Source organism: Equus caballus, unplaced genomic scaffold, assembly GCF_041296265.1.
Source record: "Equus caballus isolate H_3958 breed thoroughbred unplaced genomic scaffold, TB-T2T haplotype2-0000608, whole genome shotgun sequence".
In the NCBI taxonomy this organism is placed as follows: domain Eukaryota; kingdom Metazoa; phylum Chordata; class Mammalia; order Perissodactyla; family Equidae; genus Equus; species Equus caballus.
Genome location: NW_027221940.1, coordinates 14365 through 34171, shown reverse-complemented (window position 1 = coordinate 34171; position 19807 = coordinate 14365). Strand labels below are relative to the sequence as shown.

The 19807-nt window shown below is 37.9% G+C and overlaps 2 pseudogenes; both read right to left on the bottom strand.

Moving 5' to 3' along the window:
* Positions 1-1114: 1114 nt before the first annotated feature.
* Positions 1115-9405, bottom strand: LOC138922192 (large ribosomal subunit protein uL15m-like; annotated as a pseudogene).
* A 5215-nt stretch (positions 9406-14620) lies between these two features.
* LOC138922194 (ligand-dependent nuclear receptor corepressor-like protein) lies at positions 14621-15650 on the bottom strand (annotated as a pseudogene).
* Between the last annotated feature and the right edge of the window lie 4157 nt (positions 15651-19807).

Here is a 19807-nt window from a genome sequence, read left to right as displayed (position 1 = left end):
ATTTGTCTTGCATATCCAGGCGTTTACAGTGGAAGGTTTTTCAGATTAGCTACTCATGCACAGTGCCATGCCTTATTTTATTTTTTGTTATGAACAAAAAATGGTGCCTTTAGAAAACATAAATAAGCATTTTCAATGTTTTTTACTATGTATTTGTTCAAATAATGATAAATGTTTTTATTTTACCAAAATGAAGTAATATCAGACACAGTGTCTTCTAACTCTTTTTACTTAAAGATACTTCATGGCTATATTATCCATGTTATTAAACACAACATTTATTAAATACTCATAACTTTTATTGCCTCTATTTTGTACTATTGGATTACTTCAAATATTTTCTGTTAGTCTTCTAATATTGGCTGGTTATGTTTCAAATATTTCAAAATTAAAAGCAGATTTGTGATGATTATCTAAATATTTTCTGATGTGTGGTCTATGTTTTGGCTTATGGTACCTGCTTGATTTCTCTCCAAGGGGAGGTGGTTTTGTATTTTAATTAGGCATGCATCTTCATTATGCACATCAATTCATATAGAACTATTTTAACCCACCACCGAACTTGATTGTCACGGTAGCTGTGCTGCTTTAGTCAACTGGAAACAGAGCAGCTAAATCCCAGATACTCTGGAGTTGGACTGTCCAACACAGTAGCCATTAGCCACATGTGGCTATTGAACACTTGAAATGCAGATAGTCTGAATTGAGATATGCTGTAAAAGCCAGATTTTGAAAACTTAGTACAAAAAAAGAAGATCAAATATCTCATTACTAAGTGTACACTACGTACATATTGAAATGACAATACTTGGAAATACTGGCTTAAGTAAAACAAATCATTAAAATTAATTTCACCCGTTTAGTCTTACTTCTATTTTTAGTGCTTAGGGGACTGCTGAAGGGCCAGATGGTGAATGGGAAGTTCCTTTTGATAGCGAAAGTACACAACTTTATTCCAAGTGGAGACAAAGGTTGGGGTTACAAGCTGAACAGGTGAAATCCAGTCACATTCGTCTCTCCATCTGACGTTGGGAATGGATCCAGAGAATGGAGATGATGGTTTCACCCAAGTATTTTCGCAATTAGGAGCTCCTTTATGAAATAAATGCATATCTAGCCAGGAAAATAGTCCATTTTTATTCTGGTCTCACGGATATGTACAGGAGAAGAAATTAATAGTAAAATGGTGTGTTCATACATTGTTGTAGACTTTCAAAATACATTTTTAAAAGAACAATTTAATGAAACACATTTATAGCACTTTTTCCATTCTTGAAACTTCCAAAAGTGACTTTTTTCAGATTGAAAACAAAAATGAATTTGCCTCAACTTTTGTTATACTGTTACTAATGAGCTCAGAGTGAAAATTATGTCTTAAAAACATAATAATAATATCTTAAACATAATAATGATAATCTTGAACATAATAAAGATACTATTAAACAGTTGTCTTAAATTTACCAAATAAATAGATGTGCTATTATAAGATAATACTATTCCTGTTGTTTCTCTATCTCTTTCAGGATCATATATGTAACTTCAAAATTAAATCGCCCCTTTTAATTTTCTCTTTTCCACGGCCCAATATTGTCTCACAGAACACAATGTGTTATTATCATCTACCCTAAGTCTATCCTATTGCGTTAGTAAGAAAAACCAACTTAATAGCAGCAGCAACGGATCAACGAGTATATAAAAGCTACGGTGCCTGGCAGCACATTGTTAAACCCTCTGTCATGTGCATTATGGGTACATCAGCCCTTTATGTTCTCACAGAAACATCTTTATATCTACAAGTTTTTGCTACAACTATTTACTTCTGTTTTCTAGCGTAGTACCATTCAAACTGCAATACCTGTTTTCATTACATTTTCCAGAATGCCTAGGTACGGTTTTTGAAAGCACATTTTAAAAAATGTACATTGAAAACTTCTATTATGATCTTTTTTTGAAGTAGTGCACCTTTTCTAAAGTATTTTTAATTATTTTATATTTATAAAAATATATTTTGTAAATATCAAGTACCCTATAAAATATATGTATATTATGTTATTTAAATAGAACCTAGAATACTTGACATTCAACAAATATATACTGAATGAATAACTTTTTTGATGACGTTGGCAGTCCTTAGTGGTTGGCTAATCAATTTCCATCCCCAAGGATGTTCTGCCTCTCCCATCTACCAACTGTAGAGGCAGGCATAGTTAAGTCTCAGTGCGTCAGCCTCATTGCCCTTAGAGGGAATCAAATGACACAGCTATGGATAATAAGATGTATATGAAAGTCTGCAAGGGGTGGTCATGAGAAAACTTTTGCTTCCTTATGAACAGGGCAGCTATAGCTTGAACCATTCTCCCCGCTTCTTCCTGCCCTTTAAGGTTATTCTTACTGGAGCCATGGTGATCATCTTAGGGTCTTGGGGAGAGGCCATGAGAATTGCAGATACAGAAACTGCAAGATTATTGAACTGCTATGGCTATTACCGTCACTACCAATTCTTCTTAGGTGATAAAAAATAAGAAAAAAACTAATTTGTTTAAGCCATTGCTAGGCAGACTTTCCTTGACAATGACTATGATAAGAAATAATACAATGACCAAGATGAAAGTATTATTGAGAGCCAGGTCGTAGACATCACTCAAACACAGTGACCGCACCAATTCTTTGTTTTATCGCATGGCCTCCTTTTCCAGTCCTCTTTTCCAACTCTGCTTTCTTGGAAGGGAATTCATGAGCTGTAATACTTGAGGACATTCTCCTCTGTAGGTTTCAGGATTTTCTTATCTGCCATATTCACCACCCGTCCAGGAGCAAGACCAAAGAAAATCTGCCTTGGGTCCTTTCGAGTAGTAACTTTGAAGAGTTCATCTTTAGTAACGTCAGGTAAAATATAACCATACTTCTGGGCGAGTTCAAGTCTTGCTTCAGGAAATTTGGCCGGATCCGCCAGGTCACCACGATTCTTTGCATCAGTATAATACGGCACCAGTGCTTCAGGTGCAAGCATTCGTTTTGGAATGGGTTGTCCACGCAGAAAGAATGGAACAGGTTTGCATAGAATTTCTAAAACAATTTTTAAATTAAAAAAAGAGAAAGGCAAATGTTGACTATTTTATTTACATGATGGTTTTCTTTTAATAATGGTATTTTATAATCATTAATTTTTAAATATGACCAAGATGAGAACTTAATTCCAAGAACTCTTTTAATTAAATAAGCTTGTTTTAAGTAAACAAATGGAAATGCTTAATTTTCAAAAGTTTGTATCTTGAAAGTCAGAGTTACTCCTGGGTTACCAACCATTAGTGAGTTTCTAGACATAGGTAACATTGTATTTAAGCCCTGTGTTCAAAAACAAAAACAAAACCTTTTTATGACCTACTGGCTGAGGTCTATCAGAGGACAGAGCCCCACCAGCCACAGCACTAATAAGAAATCCTGAAACAGAAAACAGAGGTGTCCAAACGGCAAGTCAAACAGCCATGAGGACTTTTACAATCCTCACATGCAGCCAGCATGAGACAAAGAGGGAGAGAAGAAAATGACTGCGGAGCAAGCTTACCCAGACTTCTGGGATCACAGAAGGCTGTAGTAACGACACCACCACTCTCTTCGATTGCAGCAATGGCTAGTTCCGAAGCCAACTGTACTTCAATATTAACTTTCGCCTTAAAGGTATCAGCACCCTGTAACACGTCAAAATAGTCTGTGAGTAGCTAGCTTGGCTAAAAGTAAATTAACTATGGCAAGCTTCCTTTTTACACTGTGTTTCCTCCTCCAAAATGCCCACAATGTAACAGCAATTCCTACTTCAAAGACTTCTGCTTCCAGGTCCTATCAAATAACATCAAATTCTTTTACATTTTCTAGGCCCCCTTCTTTTACCAATTTTCCTTCCCTGTGAGCAGAGATGACTATATTTTCACTTGATGTATTTCGTAGACACCAATATAAGCACCCATTCCCAGTACTTCGGTAATAGTTGGCTGTTTAACCCTCATAACAACCCTATGACAGGATTATTGCTAAACCAACTTCACAGATGGGGAAACTGAAGCACAGATAGGTTAAATACCTTGCCCAAAATCACAAAGCTAGGATTCTAACCCAGACAGTCCAGCCACAGTATGTGTTCTTAACCACAACATTATGCTGTAGGATACAGATCATGACTTATCTTCCTATCCCTTAACAAGCAAGAGGCCAAGAGAAGGTTAAAGAGGGGGACGAGTGGGCTAGAATCAGCGAAAGAATAAAATATCTGAGCTTTGGAGGGGTCACCCCCTCTAAGAAAAAAGGGAGCAAAGGACAACAGAAATTCACTTTGCATTCATTATTGACTTTACTACAGCCTCTAAACTGACAGAAAATAAGTTTACCTTTCCCTACCATGGTCAACACTGAAAAATGTAGTCCTGAACTTTTTTAAGTTCTACTTTTGATCACTTTAGTTAGGATGTGCTATATTTTAATTTCAAAACAGATTCTGACAAAAATAAAAAGATGGCATCATTACCATTCTTTTTGTAGTGATAAGAATTTTTTCCTATTTTGGTGTGGTTGAAACAAGCTGGCTCCCAATCAAGTTCCTTTTATTAATTATGAACCTTTAATATATTTAAAAAATATTCCATCAATTCTAAGATACACTTTTTCCATCTATGATACCGACCTGCATTTTAATAATTATGGTACGTTTGACTCAATAAAGTAAGGTCTTGCCATATTATTTGTGATTTTTTTTTTTTTTTCTGCTGAGGAAGATTCACCCTGAGCTAACATCTGTTGCCCGTCTTTCTCTATTTTGTCTGCGGGTTGCTGCCAGAGCATGGCCGTCGACGAGTGGTGTGGGTCTGTACCCAGGAACTGAACCCAGGCCACAGAAGGGGAGGGCGCCAAACTTAACCACTAGGCCACAGGGCCAGCCCCTATAATTTGTGATTTTTAATTACTATTCCATAGATTGCTTGACCACTCCCCATCCTTGGACATTGGGGTTAGTTGCAGTATTTTAAGTATTATAAAAGCATTTTTAGGAATGTCTTTCTATCAGTTAGGTTTATTTTGTTTTTCCTTGAAAACATGTCTTTCCAAATTGGTAATTTTATGCTGAAGGATCAGAAAGTCTTATTATCCACTATTTACTACAAATCTGAAATCAATTTACAGCGCTGTAAACGATGTGGAACTGTACTTACACAACCACTGCCCTGGTGTCGTTTTCAGGATTATTTTTGTTAGTTTAATAGACACATACCTGTGAGTTGCTGGGATGCGCAGTTTAACAGCTGAAGAGGTCACGGATTTTTCCATGTCAATTTACATGTGCATTCCCTTATACACCCAGAGTAGGATACTGAGACTTAATCGCATATTTGGTAATCTATCTTCAAATCATCTTATTTGAAAATCCTTTATCCGTAAGGTTTACTTTTTCAAAGGAATCTAAAAGGTTTTTCCATAAACATATGCCTCCCTCTAGTGGACACTAAGTTACTCACACAGTTACATTACTGACAACAAGGAGGAGGAGCAGTTAATTAACAACACGTTTATTTGCTTATGAAATGCCTGGCCAATGTCTATAAATAGAAAAGTCCTTTACTGCGATTAGAATTGGATTTGATCCCTTTCTTCCATAAATACTGAGTTATTATCATGAGCCAATATTTCCAATATTGCAAACATAGGAATGAATCACAGTACCTGCTCTCAAAGAACTTACATCACACTGAGGAAGACAGTGAAAAATAAATGCATTACTTAGTAATAAATGTCAGGTGTTCATATATTCAAAGAAAAAATACTTCGGGCAGAGTAATGCAGACAGAGTACGACTGTGGGGGAAGCGGGTGGGGGCTGAGTGTTCCTTTATAAAAGAAAATCAAAAAAGACCTTTCTGATATTATCAGATCTGAACAGAGAACCAAAGGGAGGGAGGGAACAAGCTGAACGGACACACGGGAGAAGAGCATTCCCGGACCATGGGAACAGAGGCCCCTCGACGTGATCATGCTGGCTTTCTAAAACCACAACTGAGTATAAACACAATCACCACTATGTAATGGTTATAACAATTCAAAAGGGATAAAAACAAAGGAGGCAGAGTATAGATTATATGAAAATCAGAAATAGCCTCCTATCTAACTCCAAAAATACTAATCCAGACTTACCTCCTCTACCAGCTGGACACCATAATCCCTTTTATATGGCTGGATGGTCACACCTCTCCCATTGACAAGCTGGGTTAAGTCAATAGGCTGAGTAGGATCAACTCGACCCAAATCAATAAGACACTGCAGCCTGTTGAGACTCAAAGGCTGATACCGGCGTCTGAAGCTACAAAACAAGAAAGTAACAGTTGGAAAACTCAACTCTCTTCCTCTTAAGTTCTCCACATCAACTTAAAAGTTTTGTTCTCTATTTTCCTCCAACAATTTAGATGGTAACAAAATAAGACCCTCCTGACTACAACAGAAACGTTATACTGCTTGATTTTTGGTAACGACACAAAACCAGTATTTCCTTTATTTTGCTAAAAATACTTTGCCTCTTAAGCATTTTACTTCACTCATTTACACAAATCAACAAACAAATTTGGGGAAAATTTAACCCACTATCTGAATTATGCATTAATGGAACTCAAAGTAACCATCGTAGTTGTCATTTATTGGGTAATCACAATGAGCCAGGTTTTTATATATATTATTGCTAAGCCTCTAAACAACCAGGAGAGCAGGCATCATTATCTCCATTTTGCAGGCTCAATGTCTGGGCTTTTTTCCCTGCTATTCCAAACTAATTGCACGACTAAAGATGCTTCAGAGGAACAGGGGCAAAAGTTTGCTTCAAAGTGACTATCAATTTCTACCAAGCTATTTTTTAGGTGATTCTCAGCGAAAAACAGGGCTTTCTACTTTAAAAAGCAGAACAACCTACCTATGTCCTTCATTAAACCCGTATTTTGGGATTTGTATGTAAAATGGAGTCTGGCCTCCCTCAAAGCCCAGTCGGGGCCGGGTTCCTCTCTGTCGTTCTCCTTTATCTGTCGCCTCTGCCACATCTTCTACCTCTTCTCCGCCCCCTCGGTCGTCTTTCCTAAAGGAAAGAACAAAGTTTTATGATCTACAGATGCCTTTTTATAAACTGTATCTCATCTTTTCGTTGTATATTTTTTGTTACACCATTTATTCATCCAACCAACCAGTACTAGCTAACACTACCTTGTGCCAAGCACTGTCCTAGCTGCTCTAGCGTCCAAACACTCTAAATCAGCATCTTTGCCTCTGAAGATGTACCTAATTCTTGCAACCAAAGTGCAAGCTGTGTTTCAAAGGCAAACTTCCAAGGATGGGATGGGGATAAGGGTTCTACAACAGGCTCGAACGGAAAAAAACCTAGAGTTAAACATCCACAACAAACAAAGCTTACATGATAGTTAAGAAATTCTATTTTGGAATTGTAAATATGTCATTGCTACCCATACATTATTTTATTTAAAGATTAATTTATAAAGAAAACATTTTTCTTAATTTACTTCCTGTCACTTCACGAAGGCAACGAACTGATTTTCAAAATTACAGTACGTCACCTAACAGCTTTTCTGGCTGTATTTAGTGATTTGAAGAGACATCTAACGGAATAAATCAATTCAACTCTTTCCCATGAAGCTATACTGGAAAAGTCCTTCATTTTAATTCCAATTTTGAACGGGACAATCATTTTGCAGTGCGACTTCGCTCCTACGCCCTAGCATAATTATGCTTTTAAGCATAAACCGTATTACGAGTTGACACCACGCGAGAAGATTTTCCTCTGCAGTTAAGGAGAACAGGGACTCAGAAACCCTACCTCCATCCCAATACCCTCTGGAGTAAGCAGTCCCCGGAAAGCGCGGGCAGTGCAGGGCCGCTTCCATCGCCCCGTGCGCCAGCGCTTGCCCGCAACGCCACCAGCCACTTACCAGTTTCCTGGAGCCCGGATTCGGCTTTAAGTTGGCCAGGCTAACCCGGGGCAGGGTCCGGAGCAGGTCCAGAGCCCTGGACCCACTGCCCTGCACCGAACCTGCCATGACCCCCCAGCAAGAGCCTCCAAGGGCACCGGGCCGCGTCGGAGCCCACGTGGTCTGGGGCGCTGCTTTACGGCTGCGGCCCCGCCCCTGTCGCAGTGCCGCGAGCGCGCCAGCGCCCTGGAATCCGGCAGCGGCTTCGGAAGCTTTAGAAGACTGACATGTCGGTGTTGCTCTGCCTTTTTTTTTTTTTGTAAATTCGCTGCGGATGTCTTCATGGTTTGAGAGATCGTGGCTTGAGCCCGGGCTTGAACGTCCGGTGTTCTCTTCCGCCACAGCAAACGCGCACTGCAAACGCTGCGGTCTGCGGTCCTCAAGAGGCAGCGTCTTCTCTGACCGCGCCGTGGAGAATGAGATAACCTGAGCGCAGAATTACTAATTTTGAATTTGGCTAATCAAACACAGTGAGATTAAACAATACTCAGAGTCCAGCTAGTAAAATGCCTGGCTAATACTAACCTGTGTAATGAAATTCAACCTACGCATTCCCATCAGTGTGCTTCTACGTGTACTGCATTGACCCACCGAGTCGCTGAGATACGAACTTCACTGAGCTGCTCGTGATGACAGGTGCCATAGGAGCGCTTGGCACGTGTCATCGCTGTGTTGTCAGCCTTATTCGATCAATAGCTTGTGGAGGTAGATGTTACTACCTTTTACGGACCGGGACGGTAAGGGTTGGCAAGGTCGGGTAGCTTGACCAAGGTCTCACAACAAGCGGCAGAGCCAGGACTCACACTTACACTGCCTCCTAGTAGAACAGTAGTGTTTCCTAGGATATAAAATTGAATATCTGCAGCATAGAACACATAACATTATTTTCAAGCTAAAAAATAGCTTCCCTATTTTTGTCTTAAGTGAATGTGGTATAGAAAACAAGGTTCCTTTCTTTTTCTTTCTCTTATTCTTTTTATATTTCACTTGTCTCGCTGGGGAGTTTTCTTTCTGGTTCCTCTTAGTGATCACAAATAGTGAAGGAGAGAAATTTTTGGAGGGGAGCTACTTCTATGTTTAATTAAACCCTTTTCAACTTATTTTAAAACAAGTATAAAATACTACAGAAAGAAAAATTTGCATTCATGCTTTATTTAAGCAATATTTATCAGCAAGACACTGAAACCTGTTACTGAAAAATATACGTGGATGAAGTCAAACAAGATCTCGCTCCCACGTTGTTTGAAATCGAGTAGGACAGACTTTCCCAAATTGAGTATTTTATAAAAGTTAAAAAAAAAAAGTACGTCTCTTGTGGACCTAATAATGCAAATTCAAGAAAAATACAGATATATGAGTTCTATAAAACAATGTGAAGATAAAGTCCAGACTCTATTTAGAAGTACAAAAGAAAATACTGAAAAAAAATAAGCTAGTTCCTGCCTTTAAGAGGTTTCACTTCAATATATTTCATAATCTTTTCTTTAGAATTTTCATACTTCTGAGAGGAAAATTACAAAATATGTTGCAAAATGTGCCCTCATCTACAGAAATATATACAATTTTTTTCTCTACCTAGAAAATCGTTTGCATTAAGTAATGAACTTTTGGATGAGTGTTAACACCAATAATGTTTCTCATGGAAAAAATGTGTATTGAATAAATGAGATACAGGAAATAAAAAACAATGTGCTGCATTTCTTGCAAGTAGATGCTCTTTGTTGTGTAGGTTATATAATGCTATTGGTGAACATCCGTTAATAATAGTGGAAATAATTGTTTGTAGTTAATTGTAGGCCGTTTGTTTATCCCATATCCAACATGTTGATGAAGCATATAAAACTGTCAAAATAATTTAATGAGTTTCATCTGTGTTTTAAGAATGTAGTTTAAGGTGTGTGGTGAATAAGTCATCAACCCTTACCTGAAGCCTATAGTTTTACATCATCATTATCACTGCATGATAATACTTACTAAGCACCCACCTGCTTGGGGTGTTGTGCTATACTCTGTTTAAATGATGTTAATGAGACCTTGCCATAAGAAAACATCTCAACAAGAGATTTAAAGTCCATCCTAATTCCAGTCCCAGTTGATAGTGACTACTGAATCATTACGTAAAAAGAATAAAACAAGCCCTGTAAAGATGGTGTAATTTGAAGTTCCTTGGGAAGGCCTCTTTCTCACACACTCCCAAATAATTTTCCCCTACCTATCCCAGTGCCTTAACAGTCTGCCAACAGAGATGAATTCTTTTGAGCTCATTATTTAGAGTTAAAATTCTCAAGGTGGGTAGAGAATGAGAGAGGGGGATGAAAATAAAAGGGGATAAATTTATCACATGAGGTACTTGGTATGAACCGTAATACTAATACACCGTGCAGTGAAGCATCTGATCAATTTAACCCTCTGTTTCTGAGATTAAAAAACAAAAACATGCATATAAAACTCTCCCATCTAATCTCCCTAAATGAGATCACACATTAAATAATATTTGGCAGGGATGGGAACAGGAGGAGGAAGGGAATTTCAGTTATTAGATTATTACTGATTTTTACCATGAGCCAAAACCAAATCATTTTTATTTTTTATTTATTTTTTAAATTTAAGTGCAAAAGCACTGAAGAGCTTTACTACAAATTACAACCTAGAAACACGTTAACTGAACAATTAAAATTCATACAATCAGATTTAGATATATAACAACACAAAGTAGGAACAGAATTACAGTACAACACAAGACAGATACATGAATTCATTAGAAAATATTGTAATAAATAATTCATGAATCATAGAGCAATTGATTTATGCATAAATATAACTAATTGCCTAACAATCAGTTTATATTAACAAAATCTGTCAAAATCAAGGCAGCCAGAGTTTTACTAAATTACTGTGACAATGGAAATACTGCAATTAAAAAACAAATACAAGTATTTGTACTGTAAACAACTAAAAAAATCAGTCTCACTAAAGTTAGTATACAATTTAATATAAAATTATCATTAGCTACCAGAAATGGTTTAAACAACTTTACTGAGCAGTAGTTTTCTAAAAACAGAGGCACCGTTTTTTCTTTTCCTTCTTTTTTTTTAAAAATATAAAATACTTGAGGAACATTCAAATAAGTAGAAAGCACATAATGGTTGCTTTCACCTTCATTAAAAGTCTGCTGAAACTGGATTTTTCAGAAAATTGTCAATTAATAAGTAATAACTGGTAACTAAATTTATAAAGTACTTTGAAAGTTTAACATAGAGAATATCTTAATGGAATCACTGGGGGGAAGGGGAAGCCATAAATTTCCCTGCCTTTCCAAGTTTGTATGATCAAAAGTGAACTCAGTAACTAGAAACATTTTGTTTCTTTTAAAAGTTAGGAGTTGGGGGCTGGCCCCGTGGCCGAGTGGTTAAGTTCGCGCGCTCCGCTGCAGGCGACCCAGTGTTTCGTTAGTTCGAATCCTGGGCGCGGACATGGCACTGCTCATCAGACCACGCTGAGGCAGCGTCCCACATGCCACAACTAGAAGAACACACAACGAAGAATATACAACTATGTACCGGGGGGCTTTGGGGAGAAAAAGGAAAAAATAAAAAAATCTTAAAAGTTAGGAGTTGATCATTACCTACAAACTATCAAAAAATATTTAATTTACTATTTCTGACCAAAAATAAATAATACAAGTACTAAAACGCGGCAAATTAACTATAATATTACCTATAAAACTACTGAGCACTGTGAAGTCAATAGCAAAATGATCCCTGATTTTATGAATCCTGTCAAGTTTTTGGTCAGGTCATCTTTTAAATGATATAAAAGTGTTCTGTAAGTATCCCTTTACTATAAACTTCTCAATCAAGTTATTAATGTAAATATAGTGTGAGGAATAAAAAAGCTCAATACAATATAAATATTATGTAATGCCTTCAAGCCCCCAAATTTTTGCAAGTAAAATTCTGTATAATGAGGTCAATAAAATTGTGTTGAAACATTAACTTTGCTTTTCACTGGGGGCGCGGGGGGCGGGGAGGGGAAATACATTAAATCATCCAAGTTCTGGCCCTCACAAAATATGGCTTAATTCTTTAAAAAGAAAGATGACCCTGACATCTGCTGTTTTGCAATCTATTATGTATACTTTCTTGGGGGAATAAAAAAGAGCGAGAGGATTCATACCCTAGCATGCAGGTAACATTAATTGCTGAAGAGGGTTCAGTATAGATCGAAGAGACCAAATATCTACTTGGTTGTGTATTTCCCTCTCTTCAGTTTCCTTATACATATGTAAGCAGTTTTTCAATGTAATAGCTGAAAATCTCTTTAGTATTACATGTATATGTGATTATTAGATACACACAAACACAAGTGTAAAAACACAAGTATTTGACAAGGTGCACTTATTTTTTAAATTCAGCTTTAAGTATTCCTTTTGGACTTAGGAAAACTGGCTTAGAAAAATGATCAGAACCTGACTTTTAACAGAGCAAAGGGGCACTCGGAGAACTGTGAACATATGAAGCAAATCCCCAATCTTTATATGGAGGCACATGCTTTATAACATTTTACCACTAAAACGGCATACTCCATAAATCCAACATGGATACTCTGAACCACATTTTAAAACTGCTATATAAAAATTACTGGTCTCTTTTATGAGGCTAGTAAAAGTTAAAATGCACTGCCCAGCTTCTAACTGCCCAATTAGTAGAGTTTACATTACTGAAAGTTCAAAACAGCTTCAGTGTTAAATATTTGTAAATCCATTTAAGACCCTGAACAAACTGCAAATTTGGTTATTAGCAAAACGATAATGTATCGCCCACCAAAATGAAATCTGTAATTCATTTTTGATAAACTGAAAATGTTTTGAAATGTCACAGCAGCAAATATATTAAAGTTACACTGAGGTTTTTCAATAGTAGGAGTCTATCACAATCCTTAAAATTTAAAGTAGTCATAACATCAACCAACCAGCACATTTAAACCAAAATGATCATTCTCAAGCTTTTTCTGTGCCCATTATAAACATGCTCTAAGTTGCATTCCAACTTTCTTTTCTAATCTTACACATTAGCTTATTTTTCAAATGAAAAACAAAATTAAATTATTTTAATAATTAAATTTAAATTACTTTTTGTTCTTAGTATTCCATCTTATATTAAAGGATTTTATAGCTCCTGGGGTTAACAATGTGTCAGTTTTTTTCAAAAAGTGTATACCTTATAAACCCCAACTTCCTGCTACAACAACTGTTAAATGATAAATATTAAATTTCATTATACATATCATTTAAGGTTTTCTTGTCTATTCCTGGTGGATGCACTTGAGTGCATTTCATATTTCATAGAATGCACTGTAGTGTCCTAATACTGTATATATTAATTTTTCTTAGTATGGAGATAGCTGCGTATTTAAACTCTGATTGGTTGGTTGACGTACTTACAGTAACTCTAAGTATGTTAGGTAAAAATGTTTAAAAACTATTAATATCATATTTCCATTATAAGATGGTTTAACTGAATGGCTGGGGTGGTCTTTCACCTATAAAAATGTTTCACTTGACAATTACTTGTTTTCCCACAACGCTTTATGCTATTGACTACTAAAGAAAACCTCAATCTTTTTCACCTATTTATACAAGGATTAAATACAAACTATCAGAATTAAGTAAGCAACTATATAATTCTGTCCACAGTGAAAACCCTGAATAAAACTTTTTTTCAAAAGGCATGTAAGTGGTTTTTCAACTGCAAAATTTCATGTCTCCTGTCAGAGTGAGCATCTGTAATTCCCACGTGTGTGTATATAGACACACAAACACACACCTGTGCACATACACACACACACACAAACACACGTACAAACATTTTCCTAACAAGTAATCTACACAGGCTTGCTGCTGTTTTTGCAGCTGCCAGTCCCTGAATCTGTCATATTATATAACCCAGTGTCTGGTACTCGGAGTTTCTTCGGAGGAGGAGTCTTCAGTGTTCCAGATCTTTCTTTTACCTTGTATTCTAAAGTGCCGTGAGGTACCCCATAAATTCCTTGTGCTTTGGAAGCACTCATTTTGCCACTCATTACCATTGCAATAGCCTCTTCCATTATTTCATGATCATACTGCCGATAACGGCCACGTTTTTTCCTGGGCTGCTTATTATCTTTTCGATCCAATCCATCTTCAGTATTTTCAGAGGTTCCATCAACTGTTCCATTTTTAGAATTAAGACACAAAGGAGAGAGGTCCCCGGGTAGAAAGTAAGAGTCAACACTTGAGTGAGTTACGGGCCCAGAACATTCTATTTTCTTCTGTTTAGGGAGTATATTTTTCAGTTTTTGGAGAGCTGATCCTTCTAGGACTGGAGAGGTTTTGGAAACTTGATACATAACATCCAGCAGACCAGGACCATCAGGTTGTGGTTTTGAAACAGAACTTACTCGTAGTTGAGGAATTTTTAACTGTACAGTAGGACGTGAAGTTTCATATTGTAGGCTTTCATTTTTTTCTTTAAATTAGATTGAGTTTACTTTTTTCTGTGCGCTCTGCTTGAGCTCTTGCCCACAGGGCTACTTTATGCAGCACTGCACAAGTTTCTTTACTGTCTTTATATGAGTAACTATCACTGAAATCTCGAGCTTTGTTTTTAAAAGATGCAGGCTTCCCTGCTGGTAAGGCTTCTAAGTGGAGAAGTAAAGTTTTTTGAGGTATGCCTGCTTTATTTCTGTCCAGTGCTCCAGACTGAATGTCTTTCAAAGCTTCTGAGAGCAAACCATCTGCAAACTCAGCACTTCTCTCCACATAGTCCTCTCTGTTTCTCTGTAGTCTCCCAGCCATTGAATTTTCAGAAGAAGGATCGCATACGGACGACTCTTCAGATTTTATGCTGGTTTTCTTTGTAGAGAGATCTAACACTCCATCCCCTTGCTGAGTATTTTGTTCTTGCATTCGATTCACAGTGAGGTCTAAGGGGCCTTCCTGTTCTTCCTGAAGGGAGTTTTCTGCTTGATTCATTTGAATACTTTTACATATTAGACTTGGTCCAATTGAACCATTTCTATTCTCTTGAATTTTACCACTTTTTGAAATATACTCAATTGCAAACTGACGTATCATCTTTTTCATTAATTCCTGAGCAACTAGGGGAATGTTAGGATCACAGTTCTGAGGAAGGTCTTTCTTTCGAAAGAGTGCATTTAGCTAATTTTCTGCTTGGCATTCAGTCTTTCAGTGTTGGACTGGCCCTGAGATGACAGTTTCTCTGTTGGTGTTGACTGTGAAGAATCAAGAGATGGTAGACAATCCTTCAAATAAACTCAGGGCTCTTCGTAGCCGTGGTCCATAAAGCCCTTCTAAAATACTCTCAAAACCTACACAGTGCATGAGACGGTGGCGCCAAGAGTCGAGTTCCCGCCGGCATCCTCTCCTCTCCGCCGCGCACCGAGGGCTCCAGCACCGGGCGGCGAGGGCAGCGGCCACTCTCTCTCTTCCCTTGTCCATCCGCGTCCCGCGTCACGCGCCCTCATTTACATACGAGCGGCGCAGGCACGAGGCAGGGGCGCGAGCCCCGGAGCGCCAAAAACAAATCATTTTAAGAATGAGACCAAGAATAGACTCATTTTGTAATGATCAAAGTTGAGGAGCAGAAAACAACCAGAGATGTGCTTTTCCTCAGTGAAGGCGGGAGGAAGCCAGGGGCAGGAGGGCAGTGAATCCCTTTGATACTGGGAGAAAACCAATTCCGAGAGAGCCAATCAGAGGGCACGGGAAGGGGCTGGAAATAAATGTCACCTCGACAAAACCTACCCAGTTGTATCAAAGCTTGGCCCTGACTTCAAGGCCTTCATTCGCAGTTAAATAGTTTCTGTTTTAATTTTATTAAAGTATACTAACGCATACATTTGTTATGAAAAAAATCAAGTCATACAAAATAATAATGAGGGACAAAAGTTCTCCACAGGCAATTACTTTTCACTTTGTTTTTTATTTCTTCCGGTGACTGCCTCCATATTTATAAATTAAAGGATCTCAATCACTAATTGTTTTATCAATTTTTGACATTGTGGATTCACTTATGACAGGTGAGGATTTAGATAATTTAAACTATTTCCTCTTAGTATTTTAGTTATTTTATGATAAACCGTATAATTTAAATAAGGTAAGTACTTCAAACATCTGTTTTTTTGGATTTTCAACTTTCAAAATTATACATTAGCTCCTCACTCTGTGCGAGATGAAGATACTTACACACCTAACCTCTCACACTTCTTTGCTCCTTCTACTTGCCAACTTCTGTTAGCTATATATTTTCTTTAACATTGTTATAGATTATAATGTACTTATACACTTTAAGTGATCATTTAGGGTAAATAAGAAGCTACAACAATCACTGTATTTGCTCTCTCTAGAACACTTTTCATTATTGCCCTCTTTCCTGGCCACAAAGAACTGGCTTTCAGGTTGACAAGCTTTCTTTAAATTCCTGATCACAAACCTTAAGCTGGTCATCCTTTTCCAGGGTTTTAGAAAACTTACTTTTTCGCTCTCCGCGATGACTATTTTGTATGTTCTCTCTTGGCCAATGATTTTCCTTTACACTTCAGAAAAAAGTCACGAGATAGGGAACTTCTCCCACATCCCACCACTAAATGTACAATCCTTCCTACAACTGCATTTATCTTCTGCATCATATTAAAGAGAAGGAAGTGGCTTTTCTTCTGTTAATCTTCAGTCTTTCCAGCTGTGATCTGGACTCCTATGTCTGCTACCCACTTAGGGGTTTAGTTGTTTTCCTTATCCCCTCTCTTTACTGCATCATCAATCTCTCCTCAGGCTGGATGGTCTCTTCATCATAAAAAATGTTGTAATATCGCTCACCTTAAAAAAACAAAGACAAAACACCACTTTTCTTTACCCCGTAATCCCTCTAGCTGAGCCTATTTCTCTGCTTGCTTTCATAGCAAAACTTCTTGAAAGAGTTCTACGTGGACTCTCTTTTCCTCCTCTTTGATTCATACGTTTTCCTATGAATAACCTCCATATTGCCAAATCTGATAAGAAATGCAAATCAAAATCACAATTGAGATATCACCTCACAAATGTTAGGATGACTATTACCAAAAAACAAAAAATGGCAAGTGTTGGCAAGGATGTGGAGAAATTGGAACCCTTGTACACTGTCGATGGGAATGTAAAATGGTGCAGCCACTATGGAAAACAGTATGGAGGTTCCTCAAAAAATTAAAAGTAGGGGCTGGCCCAGTGGTGTAGTGGTTAAGTTCAGCTCTCTCCGCTTCTGCAGCCCAGGTTTGCAGGTTCAGATCCCGGGTGCAGACATACACCGCTTGTCAAGCCATGCTGTGGTAGCAACCCACATATAAAATAGAGGGAGATTGGCACAGACGTTAGTTCAAGGCCACTCTTCCTCAAGCACAAAGGGGAAGATTGGCAGCAGATGTTAGCTTAGGGCCAGTCTTCCTCAAAAAAAAGAAAAATTAAAAATAGAGGCTGGCCTGGTGGTATAGTGGCGAAGTTCATTCGCTCCACTTTGGCGGCTGGGGTTTCATGGGTTCAGATCCCAGGTGTGGGCCGACACACCATTCATCAAGCCACTCTGTGGTGGCATCCCACGTACAAAAAATAGAGGAAGACTGGGGCCAACCCGATGGCATAGTGGTTAAGTTCGTGTGCTCCACTTTGGCGACCTGGGGTTCGGAGGTTCAGATCCTGGGCATGGACCTAGCACCATTCGTCAAGCCACACTGTGAAAGCATCCCACATACAGTAGAGGAAGATTAGCACAGATGTTAGCTCAGCGACAATCTTCCTCAAGCAAAAAGAGGAAGATTGGCAACAGGTGTGTTAGCTCAGGGTCAATCTTCCTCACCAAAAAAAACCACATTAAAATAGACTACCACATGATCCTGCAATTCTACTCCTCGGTATATATGCAAAGACTTGAAATTAGGATTGTGAAGAGATATCTACACTCCCACATTTATTGCAGCATTATTCACAATAGTCAAGATATAGAAACAACTCAAATGTCCATCAATAGTCAAGTGGATAAAGAAAATGAGGAAAATGCGAGATAGACACACAATTAAACATTATTCAAACTTAAAAATTAAGGAAATACTACCATTTGTAAAAGCATAGATGGACCCGGAAGATATTATGCTAACTGAATACCATTCACAATCGCAACAAAAAGAATAAAATACCTCGGGGTAAATTTAACCAAGGAAGTGAAGGACCTATATAATGAAAATTGCAAGGCCTTTCTGAGAGAATTGGATGACGACATAAGGAGATGGAAAGACATTCCATGTACATGGATTGGAAGAATAAACATAGTTAAAATGTCCGTTCTACCTCAAGCAATCTACAGATTCAACGCTATCTCATCAGAATCCCAATGACATTCTTTACAGAATTAGAACAAAGAATCCTAAAATTTATATGGGGCCACAAAAGACCCCGAATTGCTAAAGCAATCCTGAGAAAAAAGAACAAAACGGGAGGCATCACAATCCCTGACTTCAAAACTTACTACAAAGCTACAGTAATCAAAACAGCATGGTACTGGTACAAAAACAGGTGAACAGATCAATGGAATAGAATTGAAAGCCCAGAAATAAAACCACACATCTATGGACAGCTTACCTTCGACAAAGGAGCTGAGTGCATACAATGGAGAAAAGAAAGTCTTTTCCAAAAATGGTGCTGGGAAAACTGGAAAGCCACATGTAAAAGAATGAAAACTGACCATTCTTTTTCACCATTCACTAAAATAAACTCAAAATGGATCAAAGACCTAAAGGTGAGACCTGAAACCATAAGGCTTCTAGAAGAAAACGTAGGCAAGTACACTCTCTGACATCAGTATTAAAAGGATCTTTTCGGACACCATGTCTTCTCAGAGAAGGGAAACAACAGAAAGAGTAAACAAATGGGACTTCATCAGACTAAAGAGCTTCTTCAAGGCACATGAAAACAGGATTGAAACAAAAAAAACAACCCACTAACTGGGAAAAAATATTTGCAAGTCATATATCTGACAAAGGCTTGATATCCATAATATATAAGGAACTCTCACAACTCAACAACAAAAAATCAAACCACCCGATCAAAAAATGGGCTGGAGACATGAACAGACATTTCTCCAAAGAAGATATACAGATGGCTAATAGGCACATGAAAAGACGCTCATCATCGCTGATCATCAGGAAAATGCAAATGAAAACTACACTGAGATATCACCTTACACCCATTAGAATGACAAAAATATCTAAAGCTAATAGTAACAAATGTTGGAGAGGTTGTGGAGAGAATGGAACCCTCATACACTGCTGGTGGGAATGCAAACTACTGCAGCCGCTATGGAAAACAGTATGGAGATTCCTCAAAAAACTAAAAATAGAACTACCATACGATCCAGCCATTCCACTACTGGGTATCTATCCAAAGAGCTTGAAGTCAGCAATCCCAAAAGTCCTATGCACCCCAATGTTCACTGCAGCATTATTTACAATAGCCAAGACATGGAAGCAACCTAAGTGCCCATCAACAGATGAATGGATAAAGAAGTTGTGGTATATATATACAATGGAATACTACTCAGCTGCAAAACAGAACAAAATCATCCCATTTGCAACAACATGGATGGACCTTGAGGGAATTACGTTAAGTGAAATAAGCCAGTTAGAGAAGGATAATCTCTGTATGACTCCACTCATAGGAGGAATTTAAAAATGTGGACAAAGAGAACAGATTAGTGGCTACCAGGGGAAAGGGGGGGTGGG